The sequence below is a fragment of the Panthera tigris genome, chromosome X, assembly GCF_018350195.1.
Source record: "Panthera tigris isolate Pti1 chromosome X, P.tigris_Pti1_mat1.1, whole genome shotgun sequence".
NCBI classification, from domain to species: domain Eukaryota; kingdom Metazoa; phylum Chordata; class Mammalia; order Carnivora; family Felidae; genus Panthera; species Panthera tigris.
The window spans coordinates 18,539,327-18,555,728 of record NC_056677.1 but is presented as its reverse complement, the minus strand read 5'-3'; the positions used below and the strand labels follow the sequence as shown (position 1 = coordinate 18,555,728).

The 16,402-nt window shown below is 37.6% G+C and overlaps 1 pseudogene; it reads right to left on the bottom strand.

The window, feature by feature from the left end:
* Nucleotides 1–5,993: 5,993 nt before the first annotated feature.
* LOC102954760 lies at nt 5,994–6,465 on the bottom strand (annotated as a pseudogene).
* Between the last annotated feature and the right edge of the window lie 9,937 nt (nt 6,466–16,402).

Sequence of the window (16,402 nt, the reverse complement as noted above, 5' to 3'; positions counted from 1 at the left end):
CAAAGTGGCCACTACAATTCCAAAAGTTCACCCATTTCCCAAAAAGGCATCAGATTCTGGTCTATAGACGAGGTAGAACACGTCTTTGCCTTTAGGTTCCCTAAGACATCTTACCTATGAGGAGCCCTACTTCCCAACATGTGCTCCAAGACACAGGAAATTTTTCTTTCCTTTTGAACAGAATAGAGTGACTTAGGAAGAAGCTTCAACAAACAAAAACAGAAAGCAAACATGCACATGCATGTTAGACAGCTCAAAACATGGAGCGAGTGGATCTCAGATCCAAGAGACACTTACCCTCAGTCTCCAGGGTTGGGGAGAAAGCAGGGAGCTCAGTGGGCTCTGTGGGTACCGGCATCTGTTTCGTCACCAGCCTCAGAGTCTTTGGGGGATCTTCTTTGGATCCATGAGATCTCAAAAGTGCAGAAATAACAGAAGTAAATCCATTTAACCATTGAAATAATAATTAGTAAAAGTCTACTGTTCGCAAAACAATGAGACGGTTTGCAAACCAGGGGCCCTCAAACCAGAACATGGAATGAGGCTCAGGGGTATGTTGTTATAAAGCAGCTTATATTGTGAGAAAGCAGACTGTTTATTCTTTACAGTGATGGGTTACAGTATTAGAATTTTCCAAAATGACAGGTAATTGGTCAGTGGTGATTTCATATCAACCTTTGGAAACAGTTCATAAGCAAGAAATGACCCAGGTCAAGTTAGTCTTGGAAAATAAGTAGATTAAGCCATAACTAAATTAAATAAATAAATTTAGTCATAACTAAATTGGTTTTGTCTGCTCAGAGAATTTTCAAGCCTGGTCTCCATTTGTTTTTGATTTTAACATGTACATATCTAAATTATCTTTAATGAATCATCTAGGTAAGCAAATGAGGGGGTGTAGAAAAGGAGCATTTAAGTAAATAATTATACTGAAAACATGTGCTTTGTCAAGCATTTTATTAATGCATCATAAAAATTTTCTGAGAACATATGTGAATTCATAAAACCTGTCAGGGGAGATGGATGCTCTTTAAAAAAAGCTTGTGCAATTATCACTGAATGTTTGTGGCGTTTCCTGAGTAATGGAAAAATAACTGTACAAATATTAGTGTGGCCAAACAAAACCCAGTTTGAGCAGGACAGGAAACCATAGCAACTCATCTTTTTTACTCTGAAATAACAGAAGAAATTGTAACCTGACAATGATCTCAGAACAACATATTTCTGCCTAAGCATTGTTTAATTTTATATTATTTATGCTCAGTAGAATTATTCAGTTACAGTCCACATTTTCTAACAGTTTTTCCCTCAGAGTTTTATGGAAAAAGGGAAAGATATGTGGTTTATTTTATGACTTCTGATAGGAAAGTTCATATTTTAGGGCTAATACTTTCCCCCCAGGAGTAACTCAGGTTCTGTGTAATAAAAAATTGGAAAAAAAGGAAAAGATAGATTTATATAAGCTGCTAGGAAATCAAGTTGTCTGGGCATAATTTGGGTTTTTTTTTAAATATGAAATTTATTGTCAAATTGGTTTCCATACAACACCCAGTGCTCATCCCAACAGGTGCCCTCCTCAATACCCATCACCCACCCTCCCCTCCCTCCCACCCCCCATCAACCCTCAGTTTGTTCTCAGTTTTTAAGAGTCTCTTATGTTTTGGCTCCCTCCGTCTCTAACCTTTCTTTTTTTTTTTTTCCTTCCCCTCCCCCATGGCCTTCTGGTAAGTTTCTCAGGATCCACATAAGAGTGAAAACATATGTATATGTTTCTCTGTATAAAGAAATGGAAAAACATTCCGTGCTTATGGATTGGAAGAATAAATATCGTTAAAGTGTCAATACTACCCAAAACTATCTACACATTCAATGCAATCCCAATTTGGGGGGTTTTTAAGCCCACATGGAGAAGGTAGTGTAACTTCTCAAGTCATATCAGAAAATCATGTTATAAGCCAGAGCCTGTTCCAAATGCTTTTTTAGCTCAAATGAACATACAAAACTTCACATTTGCCCTTGTGAAGATCTCTGAGAGCAAGCTCCCACTGTCTTTGGTCCAAGAAAATGGTCCTGGTTCTCAGGGTGAGAAGGTGCTGTCCCCTTGAATGGCATAGCTTCAGAGAGTACTCTTGTGACGCTGTCAGTCTTTGAGGCAGGGTTTTCTCCAGTCACCTCCTCAATTAAAGCAGCTCCAAATTTTCATAGTCTGTTTTCTAAGCTTTGGTTTAAATAAAGGCTTCTGACCAAAATATATGTAACTATTGAACCAGTTAATGGCCAATAGCTACCATTTCTTGCCTTCTTTCCCCTAGAAACCTTCCCTTGAAAGGAAGTACTAACATATATTTTTGATGAACCCCTGTATAAAGACACTCTTTTATTTATTTTATTTAAAGTTGAATTAAAACATTTTAGAAGTATACTGTAAAATAAAAATCTAAAAGATGAGAGATATTTTTACGACTTCTTACAGAAGTTAGCACACACAGACTTACTTAGTCCTTTCTAAATGAGTATGTATGGGCAGGAGGGTGAGGGTTTGTTGTTTCAGCCTTCATTTATATCCATTTAAATATTTCAGGATCAAGCCTAACATGGCTAGGAAAAGAAGCAAGTCCTTATTGTATTATGCATAGAGATTAAGCTTTAATACACCATATGTGCTGCAACTTTTAATAAGATTTATACTTTTATTTTTATTATTTTTTTATATTCATGAAAATAGTTTTAATTTTGTAAACCTCCCGAAAAGGTATGGGGGACCCTCAAGACTCTCTGGGCCATACTTTAAAAAAACCTTTTTCTTTATACAAAATACCTTCACAAACAAATCTCATTTGACTCACAGAAACCCTTGGAATTGGGCACGTTTTTAAACAGATGAGGAATCTAGACAGAGGTCAACCAATTCATCCACCATCACATGGATTCCTGTCTTTAGAGTCTGAGCCCAGGACTCCATTCCAGATATGCACCATATCAACTTTGAAAAGCTTCTTAACCACCCGCCTTTTGCCAGAGCAACAGTCTGGGAATACTCAAAGATTTTTTTTTTTACACAATAATTAGGATAGCTAATATATTAACTCTAGAATGTGGTATAAAAACAGAGATCTTGAGACTTAGGGAAAACAGAGCATGACATAGCAGAGATAAACTCAGGTCCTAGCAGGCAGGAGCCCCAACTTCTAGACGCCAACTCCTTCAAGTATTGTGTGACTTGAGATGAGTTTCTGTACCTCTTTGGGCACCAGGACTGCATCATCTGCAGAATGGAATGATGTTATCTTACATGCCTAAAGTCATGGTCCCTGCTGGTGGAAGGGCTGTCATTTACCAAAACTTCCAGTCATTTGGAAGGTAGGAATACAACACAGCTGAAATGGACTCTCATTTTGAAAGTATAGTTCCTCTAATCCATCCTTTTTCTCTAGAGGAATATTTGGAGCTTGGTATTTATTGAAACCTATTTCATTCACTTTTCTTGTACTCTCTTCAGCCCTTTTTAAAAAATGATTTATTGGCAAGTTGTGGGGAAAAAGCTTAGGAATTCCCTGAGTCTGCACCAATGGGTTAACAAGGCATAAATAATTAGAAATCCACAGGATGTTCACACCCAAGTTTGGGTAAACAAGATTAGGAAATAGGTATAGGTAAGGCAGGGCAAAGGCCCCAGTATAGGACAAAGGTATATGAGGTAAACAAGATTAAGTATTCAGGGCAGAAATGACCCCCAACTTTGTACTATAGCAGAAAGCTGCTTTCACAGGAAGGAGGGACCAAATTAGGTAAACAGGTAAATAGGGCTATATACTGCTCTGGGTGAAGTTGCCCAGAGAGGAGCTAATTAGCAGAAGAAAAGTGCCTTGTTGACCCTGAGATAGCTTGCTCTGTCTTTCTTACCCCCTAGACCAGTTTAGGTACACAGAGGTGGTGCCTCAAGTCTGCTGTAAACAACCTTCTGCTCAGTGCCAGGATTTTGTTTTGTATTAACCCAAACCCCTAACACAGCACATTTTCAAAACCGCCTTTCACTCACGCCCACGAGTTAATGTTTACAGTTTCATTGTCTTTTTGTGCATGTCCATCATGCTTGTAAGCCTTCTGACCCTGATAAAAATGGAGCAAGGACCCTTAATCAGGGGTCTTGTCTTCTCCCAGACCTCAGCCTCTCTCGCTTTTTAATCCTGCATCCTCCTTTCTTGCTGGACAAGAAAGAACTCCAGACCCAGAGTCTATGACAGCAAGTTAGCTAACATACAGTGTAAATGGTGTAGGCTTGGCTTCAGGAGTTGATTTCCATGATTCATCACTTACACACAACACCCAGTGCTCATCCCAACAAGTGCCCTCCTCATTGCCCATTACCCATTTTCCCCGACCCCCACCCCCCCCATCAGCCCTCAGTTTGTTCTCTGTATTTAAGAATCTCTTATGGGTTTGCCTCCTCTCTGTAACTTATTTTTCCTTCCCTTCCCCCATAGTCTTCTGTTAAGTTTCTCAAATTCTACATATGAGTGAAAATATATGATATCTATCCTTCTCTCACTGACTTATTTTACTTAGCATAATACCCTCCAGTTCCATCCACGTTGTTGCAAATGGCAAGATTTCATTTTTTCTCATTGCCAAGTAGTATTCCATTTGTGTGTATGTGTACACACAACATCTTCTTTATCCATTCATCATTTGTTGGACATTTGGACTCTTTCCATAATTTGGCTTTTAAAATGCTTGCCTTAGGGAGGGCACTTGTGATGAGCAATGGGTGTTGTATGTAGGTGATGAATCACTAAATTCTTCTCCTGAAACTAATATTACACTTTATGTTAACTAATTGGAATTTCAATAAAAAGTCAGAAAGAAAAAAAAACCTGAAAGGGGCACCTGGGTGGCTCAGTCAGCTGAGCGTCAGACTTCAGCTCTGGTCGTGATCTCATGGTTCATGAGTTCCAGCCCCGCATCTGGCTGCCTGCTGTTAGCACAGAGCCTGCTTCAGGTCCTCTGTTCCCCTCTCTCTCTTCCCCTACCCTGCTTGCACTCTCTCCCTCTCAAAAATAAACATTAAAAAAACAAAATTATTTGTCTTATTTTGTTAAGAAAATGACATTCATTGTGGAGAAAATGGCAAAAAATCGGAAATGGTGAGACAGCCTAACACTTGGTGAGTGTGTACCATTATGTTTGTATGTCTAGGGCAGAGGGTTCATATGAGGAACTAGTAAGGTAGAAGATTAGAAAGAGAGTTCAGAGACAAATTGTGAAATCATTGACTTGCGAAATTAGAAAAATCTGAAAGGTCATTTATGTATACCTTTTCTCTGATGCACAAACTCCTTCTCCAGCAACACTAATAAGCAACCAGAGTCCCCTGCAGCTCCCATGTCAGTGAACGCATGACCTCAAAGGCAACCCATCTCATTGTTTTACAGCTCTAAGGACCAACACTTCTTCTTGGTGTCAGAACTGTAACCTCCACCATCAGTCTTTTTTTGCCTCTGGAATGCCAAAGAATCTATTTTCTCTGTCAGTTCTTTCGAATGTTAAAAATCATTAAAAACAGTATTCTGGTACACTTTTTGCGTGATTTACGGCAGTCACATTCCGTAAGCTATGACAGCTTGCTCTTTGCCCAGAAGAGAGCTATATATTCTTAATAGTAACAAACACGTGTGTATTTCTTATTATGTGTCTGGTGCTCTAATTTACATATGCTAATTTTTCAGTCCTCATAAACTCCCTATGAGGTAGGTACTATTATTATGACCTTTTTTTCAAATGAGGAAACTGAGGTACACAGAGGTTAAGTGATTTATCCAAGGTTACATAGACACTGAGCAACAGAGCCAGACCTTCAAGATACCAAACCCTGGTATGAATGACTTTTTTTTTTTTTGACAGATCCTACCGCTGGATTATTTGTACAAGTAACATAAAGGGACACTGGCCCCATGCAGACAGAGCCTAGGGGTCACACCAGTCCTGTTCTCACGTCAGCTCCAGTATAGAATGGCCTTCGTGGGCACCTGGGCACCTTGGGGAGACTGAGCCACAGCAGGAGCTGGAGCCAGAGTCGCAGCTGCAGCCGGGGCTTTGATTTGAGTCTCGGCCTTGGCCTTTGGTCAGAGGAGCCTGAGACACTTGGCAATACAGGTACGAACATGTTTCCCAAACTTGAGGTGAGTGATGTAGGCAAGTCTATTGAGCTTGCACCTGCCGCCCGTTAGGATCTTGGGCTGGACAAGGGCACTGATAGCCTCAGCACGTGCATTCATGGCCATGGCAGGGTTGGTCTACATCTTCTTCAGGCCCTTCTCATTGTGCTTCTGGGTGAAGTGCATGTTCATCAGGAACTTGAAGGCTACCCCCTTAAGAGATTCATATCTTTGTGACCGGGGTTCTTGATGCCGTTTCTGTGCCGTTTTCGTGACTGGCTGTGCATGGGTGGTTCTTGGACATGACCATGTCTGTCCTGGAGCCTTGGCTCCCAAAGTGCTTCAGGGAGGAAGGGAAAGAGGATAACTTCTTCAGTAACCCATTTCCAGTATCTTTGCATTCGAAGAAGGAATGGGGGGCAGGTAAAGTAAAATGCTAAAACCAGAAAATTCCATCCATGGATTATCAGAAATTGACTTTAGAGCTCTGTTTGCTACTTCCAGGTTAATTAGCAATGAATCCAGTTCTTTTGTTTTGTATATGACTCCTCATGACTTTGTTCCTTGAACTCATATTTTTGTTTAATTTCTTAAACCCAATTCCAGAGTAATAGAGTTGGGAGTGCTGCTTTACTATGTTTTATGCATCTTGTGCATTAGTCTCTCCATCATCTTCTTTTTTTCAAAATCAGCAATTAAATATTTAAATTATGTGAAAGTCACCAAATCTTAGTAGTTTCATTTTAGGAAATGGTAATGCTTTGGAGAATAGTGTGTTCTTTTTCCAAATATGTCTGAGTCAGTTTTAATTCTTACATTTATAGTTGGCATACCTAACTCTGCAGTTTCATCCTTTGCTCAAGAGATGATGTCACCATGGATTGCCATTTATTGCTATAATTCCTTAATGTACATTGGAGGCCACCTTGAGGTTTGAGTCTTCTTCGAAATCCCAGTGTATCTATGTACTAAGATAGGTTCCAAAAGGTAGAAAATCTGCATTGAAATAAGTAACTTGTCTATCTTAAGAAAGATTCTACCCCCTTAAATTCAAAGAAGGTACAGTGGGTTTACTGCCCACAGTTGGGTGTGTATATATGCAGTAGGCTCTGTCAGAACCCTGCTCATCACTCTTACATTCACAGTTCCTGCACTGACAACTCTTTGTTTCAAGGATTTTCCTGCCCGTGGAAGTATGCTTAGCTCAAGCACAGGGCTTGTTGGAAGGGCCAGGAAGTTGTCATTGGTTAACCTCTTAACCAGTGACAAACTAGAATTGATGAATAAATACCTTCTTTGCTCCTTCGATGGAACAATGCTGAGGCATGTTCTACGCTGTCTCCCAGATGTCCTCAGTAGAACTGAGCTCCCAATTGCCCACAGGGGTAACCACTCACTAACACTTTCTATATTAGCTCTTTTTGTTTTTCTCCTCACTTCTCCACTCCCTGCTGGTAATTACCTCCTAGATGTGTGCTAAAACCTTAGTCTGAGGGTCTTAGTCCTGGGGATCCCAGGCAGGTATTCTTTCCACACAAGAAAGCTCCATATAGGCAAAGTTATCTAGGAATACACTCCTGCCCTTGGAGACAATGCCCTCTCAGTTTTTCTTGCTAGTACTTGGCAACTGCATTCATGACTAGATGTATCATCTTTATAGATGTGTCCTCTTCCTTGCCATCAACTGTCATTATCACCCAAATTTTTCTTTTTTTTTCTTTTTCTTTCTTTTTTTTTTTTTTTTTTTTTTTTTGTCTTGTCCTATTGTCTAACTCAAATCACAGGAACACTCTGCTTGGCAGGCCTAGATTCTGGGCATGCAGTAGTAAGATAGGCATTAATTCTTGTTCTCCTCCTAAATGTTCTTATTATAATTAACTCAGCTCCTACACTGACCCTTCCCTCACTCTTGTGTCTGTTAAAATTAAGTTCTTTCAGTTAAGCCACACAAATATCTCCTCAACAATTTAGCTCTCTACCCTCACAGACATATCCCCAGCTTTGCACCTTACCATTCCTTGAAAACCTCACTCACACCAGCCCTTCAAATCTCTGTGTACCCTCACTCTTTTTCTCTCCATTTCAGTCCATTATCTACCCTGCTTCCACGGTATTTTTCAACAGTGTAAGTTTAATTGTGTTATATTCTTGTCTTTTTTAAAAGTTTATTTTTGAGAGAGAGAGAGAGATCATACACGCGGGGGGGGGGGGGGCAGACATGGAGGGGGACAGAGGATCTGAAGCGGGCTCTGTGCTGACAGCAGAGAGCCTGAGACGGGGCTCGAACCCACAAACCATGAGATCCTGACCTGAGCCAAAGTCATATGTTCAACTGACTGAGCCATCCAGGTACCTCTATATTCTTACCTTTAAACCCTTCAGGCGTTCCATATTACCTTGACAACTGTCCCTACTTCTTAGCATGAAACCCAGTACCTCTTATTATCTGGTTTCCAACCGCCTCTGTAGACATGCCACTGTCCACACTTAACATCTACCCTGCATTCTAGACACAGTGAGCCATTTGCAGTTCCTTGAACACACGGTGACCTTTCAAAGGGCGTTTCAAGTGTTCCTGAGCCTCCAGTCTATTCTCTTCCCTATATACCATGATGCTTCCCATGTACTATTTCCCAAATGCAGCTTTAAGCAAAAATTTCCTGGGAGCAAGAATGAGAAGGAAGGGAGTATTATTGCAAGCCCTTTACAAAATAATTGTAGACACTTCACTTGGGAATTTCTAAGTGCAATGGAAATCTGGGTGAGTAGGTAAAGCAGCTACATAAATAAAATGCACACCTTTTTAGTCACATCAGGAGATTGCCTTGAGGTTTAAATGGCTGAGATCATTTCCACGCTCCTCACAGCTAGCCATCTATAATTAAACAGCGGCGCCAGTCGGCACACATTCATCATCTCTAAAGAAAATGAAAGTCACCTCCATAAATTTCAAAATGTGGGATATTAAAAGTTTGTTTTTATAATAGCTGATGCACAAGAATTTGTACTAACATCTGATCATGAAGTAATTTCTTCTTAAGCTGAATCTGTGTCCCAAGATTTAGAATTTACCAATATAATAAAGAAAATCTGATAATATTTTCCTTGCTAAAAGCAAAGATAAATAAAATCTGATAATTTACATGATTCTTAAACTTAAATTTAGATTTTGATTGGCTTAGTAAATCGACTTTGTATTATAATCAGCTTATCACAAACACCTTTACCTCATGAAATTCTCCCTTTCATTCCCTTGATCGAAGAATAACTCTCCTAAATATGATTTCCCTTCTGAAGTGCTCTGTGTTCTTTAGTCAAACTTGCAATTCCCTCTTTCTACCTTCTATTCCCTTAAGTACCAAAGTATAGTCTCTCTCTGGAAATAACAGCAGCTCCCAAAGTACTGAATTCCTAGAAAGAAACAGAGGACAACCCACTCTACTTTGCTTGTTCCTTAGACACTTTTGAGGATTGACTCTGGGCCTGGAGTTGGCCAATTTTTCCTCAAAAGGCCAGGGAGTAAATATTTTAGGCTTTGTAGGCCATACAGTCTCTGTTCTAACTGCCCCCACTCTGCCATTGTGGTAGACAAGCAGACATAGATAACACACAAAGGACTGAGTGTGTCTGTATTCCAGTAAAACTTTATTTACAGAAAGAGTCAGCAAGCATATTTGGCCCATGGGCCATAGCTTGCTGATCTCTGGTCTGCCCCTTAAATCCTGTATGGCATCCTCTTGGGCCAGTCGCAAAAGAATTATTTGATTTCTTTTAATACAATTTTCTTGAGCAAAACACATGAAAATAGCCCTCTTGCTCTGAGGACTCCCAATCTCAAAATCAAATAAAGTAATTATATTAATACTAGATATGCCTGTAGCGTGTAATTATTAGAAAGAAGGCAATAAGTATATACCATCAATTCCAGGTCAAAGAGAAAATACATTTAGAGACAGGAAAGAGATTAGGAAAGAGAATTCTGGCTATTCTCTGTCAAGACTGAATAGGATATGTAAGTTCAATCAGGTTGGAAGAAAGGAAGGCATAAGACATTGGATTCCAAGGCTGGGTTCTTCCATTTACCAGTGGCCAGGAGGATTTGAACAAATTATAATATCACTCATACTTTGATTTTTTTAATCTGTAAATTGCAGGTAATACCTATCCTGATGTCTTTGTCAAGGCTGTTGAAAGATGATATAATGTGAAAACCCTTCTTAAGAAGTAATTTTCAGCTGTAAATTCTCCCTTTAAAACTCAAAGTGTGGAGAAATCTATACATCTGATCATTGATTTGAGGATCTTTTCCTTGACTCCAATATGCTGTGGCTACCCCTTGATCATTTTAGTTACCACTGTCTTGAACTTTTTCATATTTTTTACATCTTTTTCCAGGACCAATAATGAGAACCAAAACATAATACAGACTTTTTATTTAAAATAGCAGGGCCTTTTAGGGAATTACATTTTTTTTACAGGTGGTTCCCAAAATCAATTTGTAGTCATTCTTGCTAAATAAGAAGAGAGGGATGAAGTCACCTTAAAGCTCTTATCCAGACAGCTGTTACTGCATGAAGAAAATCAAGAGAGGAGCAAGACTATGAAATGAAGCATTCTGTCTCTTTTCTTCAACTCAGATTTTAAAACTTACTGCCCAAAACTAATTTATTTGGCTGTAGAAAGGTCAATTCCTGGCACATAATAATTGCTAGAAAGATAGGTACATGAAGCTTTGGAGGCACAAACAATACCTGATCATTTAATACTTATGCTGTGATTCATTAATTAGGAACAAGGATGGATATAAAATTGTAACTTGGGGTACTGGGGGGCAAGAGAGTAAATTAGACAGTAGTCATGCCCAAGTGTTTTGCCACTCAGCCTCTTGGTAAGCAGATTCGGCCACAGCAGACTCCACAGTTTTTGGCCAATGTTTGCATCTGACACAGAGAAGATCTATGACTCAGGGACTATGTACAGCTCATTGGTGGTAGAGGGCTTGAACCAAACTAACGTTTCCTGAAATCCTGGTTAATTCAACCATTCATTCATGCCTCACAACATCTACCTTGGGAAAGCCCAAGCAAATATTTCAACACATTTCTCTGCTATTTCTTTTTTAATCCTGAGTGCCTTTTTTTCATTACACAGTCTCAATAATTAGCTTATCATTAAAGACATTACATTTAAGGGGTTCTTGCAATCATTTCTTTAGCTCCCCCAAGGTCTGGTTTACTCACACCTGCAACCGATTCTGAGCCTCCATGTTCCTCACTTGAAAAATCTTTTAGAAAGAAGAAAAACTTGAACTTTGTTGGTTGAGTTTTTCTCTCACCATCATCTTTTTTTTTTTTTTTAAGGGAGAACTTTCATTTAATTAACATCAATTCCTCAGCTCAAAATGAGGTTCCGATGTTACATCCTACATCTATAAGTAGACAATCTGTTTAGTACATAATACTGAACTAAAATGTAAACCAAAGGGAGAAGAAAACTTCAGTGGGGCCCTAGGATTATTTATATCTAGAAAAGGCAGGTTCAGTAAATAGTAATGAAAGACTATCAAGGTTCCTTTAACCAAAGACTATTGGTTTTAGATGTTTATGAATTAGAATTCCCTCTTGTTTAACCATGCACATTAGTATGAGAAAATGCTAGGCAGTCTTTATTTTGAAAAATGATAAATAGATATAAAATAGAAATAATTTATGTATGCCAGTCCTCACACCTTTTATTAAAACGCAAGTCCATCTTAAATTCTATTAAATGGGCTTATTAACTGGAAGATCAAAATGACATGACTACAAAACAGTACCATGTATCAAAGTGTAGTTTGAGGCCTCAAGAAAAAGACAACATGAATTCTAATATCTCAGTACATTTGCATCTTCTCTCTTTGACATTTCACTGTATAGCCACTGTTACAAAACAATAAAGTGGGGATGCTTCTTATTGCTCTTACTCAAAAACTTGTCCCAACCTTCTTTTCTTGGTGTTGGGAGCTCAAGGACCGACAATCTAGAAGGACATCTTCACATCTGTTCATCACATTGTCACAAACAGCACATCACTTAGTTGGCATATACTCCTATACGTCATCTCTGTGCTGATTGCAATGTGCTTCAGCAGCTTTAAAGCTTATTAAAATTATAATAATCTTTGGTAGCCCCCAGAAATTCTGCTTCTTACATAAGTATACATTTAACAGTGACAAAAGACTCCTATTTTGCTCTTCCCCACATGATGCCCTGTGGAGATTTTCTTGTAAGCTGAGTGAAAGAGCTGCCAGACACCATCTCCTAGAAATGCTTGGAAGAGACATGAGCTCAGAGGAAAACAGCAAACCTTGAAAGGGAGATCTGCCAACCTGCATCACATCAGCCACCCCCAAACTGGGTTTCTCACACTGACTCAGTAAGTTCGGTCTACTGGCAAATCATACACCATAATTAACTGTCCTTAATTCAGACGAACATTGTATGGGCCCACAGGGTATGGAGGGAAAATCGTTAGCTTCACCGACTAATTTTCAGTTAATCAGCAACAGTTCATTCAACAGAGCACTAATAGGGCAGCCTTGATTAGAAGTATAGGGATATGATATTAATTGGCTTCTTCTAACAGGAATCAGGATGCTAAATGGCAGAGACCATCTGTAGCTCTGGAAAGGAAACACTTGAAAAACACTTTTTGAAGGTAAATGATAAAACAAAGAATACTTCGCAATTTTCAACCCACTCTACAAAGTATTTTGTGTTTCTTTTGTAATTGTTTTTTTGACTCTTCCCTTCAGAGGCAAAGACTTATTTTGAAAAGTACTGTTTTAAATTACATACAAATGCTGAAGCTAGGTACTCTTCAACCAAATATTTTAGATTTGGACTTGGGGGCATGGTTTACGGGTATTGGATATATGTGGAAATAAAAATTATATATGTGTATATATGTATATTTATATCCCAGCAGCACACCAAATACTGGGAATGTCTTGGGCAGAATAACTTTTAAAAAGAAAGATGAGATAAAGGCAGTCTTCATGGCTTTTATTTATTAGATGTGGCTGAAAAAAATTAAAAAACTAAATAGCATTGATTGAAAGCTTTGAGTTAGACTACAGAACTTGCTTAGTGAAAAAGCAGGCTGAGTTTTATTTACTGAGGTAAAATCTCAAGTAAACAAAGTACCTCAAGAATGGAGGATTTAGTTAATTTAACTTTCCTACTAATTAAAAATGTAAATTGAATTCCCCTTTAATTCTTATTGTTGAAGTGTCTTTGGGAATAAAATGAAAAATTTTTTCACTTTAGTAAGTTGAGTATAGGAAATACAATTGAATCATAAATCATTTAGGATTTTCACAAGGGTCATTCAAAAAATCAATTCTCTTGCTGCAATATAGTAGAGGTAGCTATACGAGGCTTGTTTATATGAGTAGAAATGTTACTTTGACCTTGGGACCATTAGGGACACTCTTGCTTGGTCCTTCTGCTCTCTCCCTCCCACTACTATCTTAACTGAATTTCTGAAATAAGCTGATTTTTTTCGCCTTTCCTCTCTGGTTTCTACTTCTGGATTATAAAAAGTATTTTTATTTAAAAGTTTCTTTAAAATTCTTTGAAATTATTAAAAACAGTAATTTTTTAATTCCTAAGAAAAATCTGTCTCTCACTCAATATCCTCATAAAATAAGTCAGACAGCCAAGATTTGAATCTCTTGTTCATTGATGGAGCAATAAATTAACTCAGAGCAATTAGCATGTAACTGGAAATCTAATCATTTGTAAGATCCTTTTTGACTGTAACAATCAGGGTCCAGGATCAAATGCTAAGCTCCCTCTTTCTACTTAATAGAATTCATAGTTTCTATGGATTGATTAAGTTTTTATTTCTGTATCTCCTCAAAGAATAAATGATCTAGTTCAGATTCAGTACCATGGTGTTGAGCTAATATCCTCCTGTCCCTGACTAAAAACACACAAATTCTTAATAGAATATGAAGCAGAATATATCTATAATCATATCAGATTACTTACCAGAAGCATCAGAAACTGATAACTGAAGATAATAAAATGAATAAACACATATATGAATAAAATGTAAAAACATGCTTTAAAATACATATCTAGAGCCCTGCATGGACTGTAGATGTATACTTTTTAATCAAGTTTTAAAATTTATTACAAATTGTCTCCAAAACACACTGAACATTTTGAAGCCAAGAGAGGTCTTAAGAAATCCCCCCTCACAAATTACATAAAACAACAAATTGTTTGACCATAAGTCACCTAAATTTAAGTTAACGATAAAAAGGTAATCACAAAGACTCATATATTTAAAAACTAAAATATGCATTCCTAAGTCATATGTGAATTAAGAGAAAATCAGAATTAAAAAATTTGTAAATATGTACACAAAATGACACTGAAAATCCTCCATAGTAACACTTGTGAAAGGCAAGTGAAACGATACTTAGGTAATTATCGCTTTACATGTGCTAAATTTTTAAAAGCTTTCAAAAATAAGAATTCATATTCTTTTATTGAGGTATAATTGACATATAACATTATAATAGTTTCAGGCATATAACTTAATGATTTGATATTTATATATATTACACAATGATCATCACTAGCTATTACACGGATCTAGTTAAGATCTGTCATGGTTACATTTTTTTTTTCATGATGAGGACTTTTAGGGTCTACTCTCTTAACAACTTTCATATATACAATACAGTAATATTAACTGTAGTCACCATGCTCTATATTATATCCCCATGACTTCTTTACTTTATAACTGGAAGTTTGTATGTTTGGACTCCTTTTATGCATTTTGCCCATCTCCTACCCCTCCTCTGGCAACTATCAAACTTTTCTCTGTATCTATGAAGTTTCAAGGCAGGGGTTATTGTTGTTTGGGCTTAGGGTTTGGGGTTTTGATCTCATGTGGGATCATACAATATTTGTTTTTGTTTTTCTTTTTCTGACTTATTTCACTTAGCACAATGCCCTCAAGATTTATTCATATTGTTGCAAATGGCAGGACATTCTCATATTTGTGGCAGAATAAATGTTCCATCATATACATACATATACCACCACAGATACTTAGGTTGTTTCCATGTCATGCTACAGTATATAATGCTGCTATGAACATGGGGATGCAAATATATTTTTGAGTGAGTGTTTTCGTTTCTTTTGGATATATTACCAGAAGTGGAATTGCTGGGTCATATGGTAGTTCTACTTTCTATTTTTTGAGGATCCTCCATACCATTTTCCATAGGACTATACCAATTTACATTCCCACCAGCAGTGCAGAAGGGTTCCCTTTTCTCCACATCCTCCCTAGCATTTGTTCTCTCTTATCTTTTTGATAAGAGGTAATGACCTGTTCCAAAGGTAATGACCACATCTCATATTTGCATTTCCCTGATGACTAACAATGTTGACGTACTGGTTGTATGTCTTTGGAAAAATGTCTCTTCACATTGTTTACCCATTTCTTAATTGCTTTTTTTTTTTTTTTTTTTTTTTTGCTATTGAGTTGTATGAGTTCTATTTCTTTTTTTACATTAGTCCCTTATCAGGCAGATGGTTTTCAAATATTTTTCCCATTCCATAGGTTGTCTTTTTACTTTGTTAGTTGTTTCTTTTGTTGTGCAGAAGATTTTTAGTTTGATGTAGGCCTACTGGTTTATTATTTATTTTGTTGCCTGTGCTTTAGGTGTCATGGCGACAAAAAAACATTGCCAAGACCCATGTCTTTTTTCCTATGCTTTCTTTTGGACTTGCACGGTTTCAAGTCTTATATTTAAGCTTTTAATCCACTTCAAGTTTATTTTTATGAGTTGTGTAAGATAGGGATCTAGTTTCATTCTTTCACATGTGAATATCCAATTTTCCCAGTACCATTTATTTATTGAAGAGACTTTTTCTCTCCATTGAGTACTCTTGCCTCTCTTGTCAAATATTACTTTACCATTTATGCTTAGGGTTATTTCTCTGCTCTCGATTCTGTTCCATTGATATATGTGTCTATTTTTGCACAGTACCATATACCATTTTGATTACATCAGATTTGTGATATAGTTTGAAATCACGGAGCATGATGCCTCCAGCTTTGTTCTTTCTCAAGATTGCTTTGGTTTTCTGGGTTCAGTACAAATTTTAGGATCGTTCTTTTTCTCTGAAAAGTGCCATTGGGATTCTGATAAGGATTGCATTGAATCTGTAGATTGTTTTGGA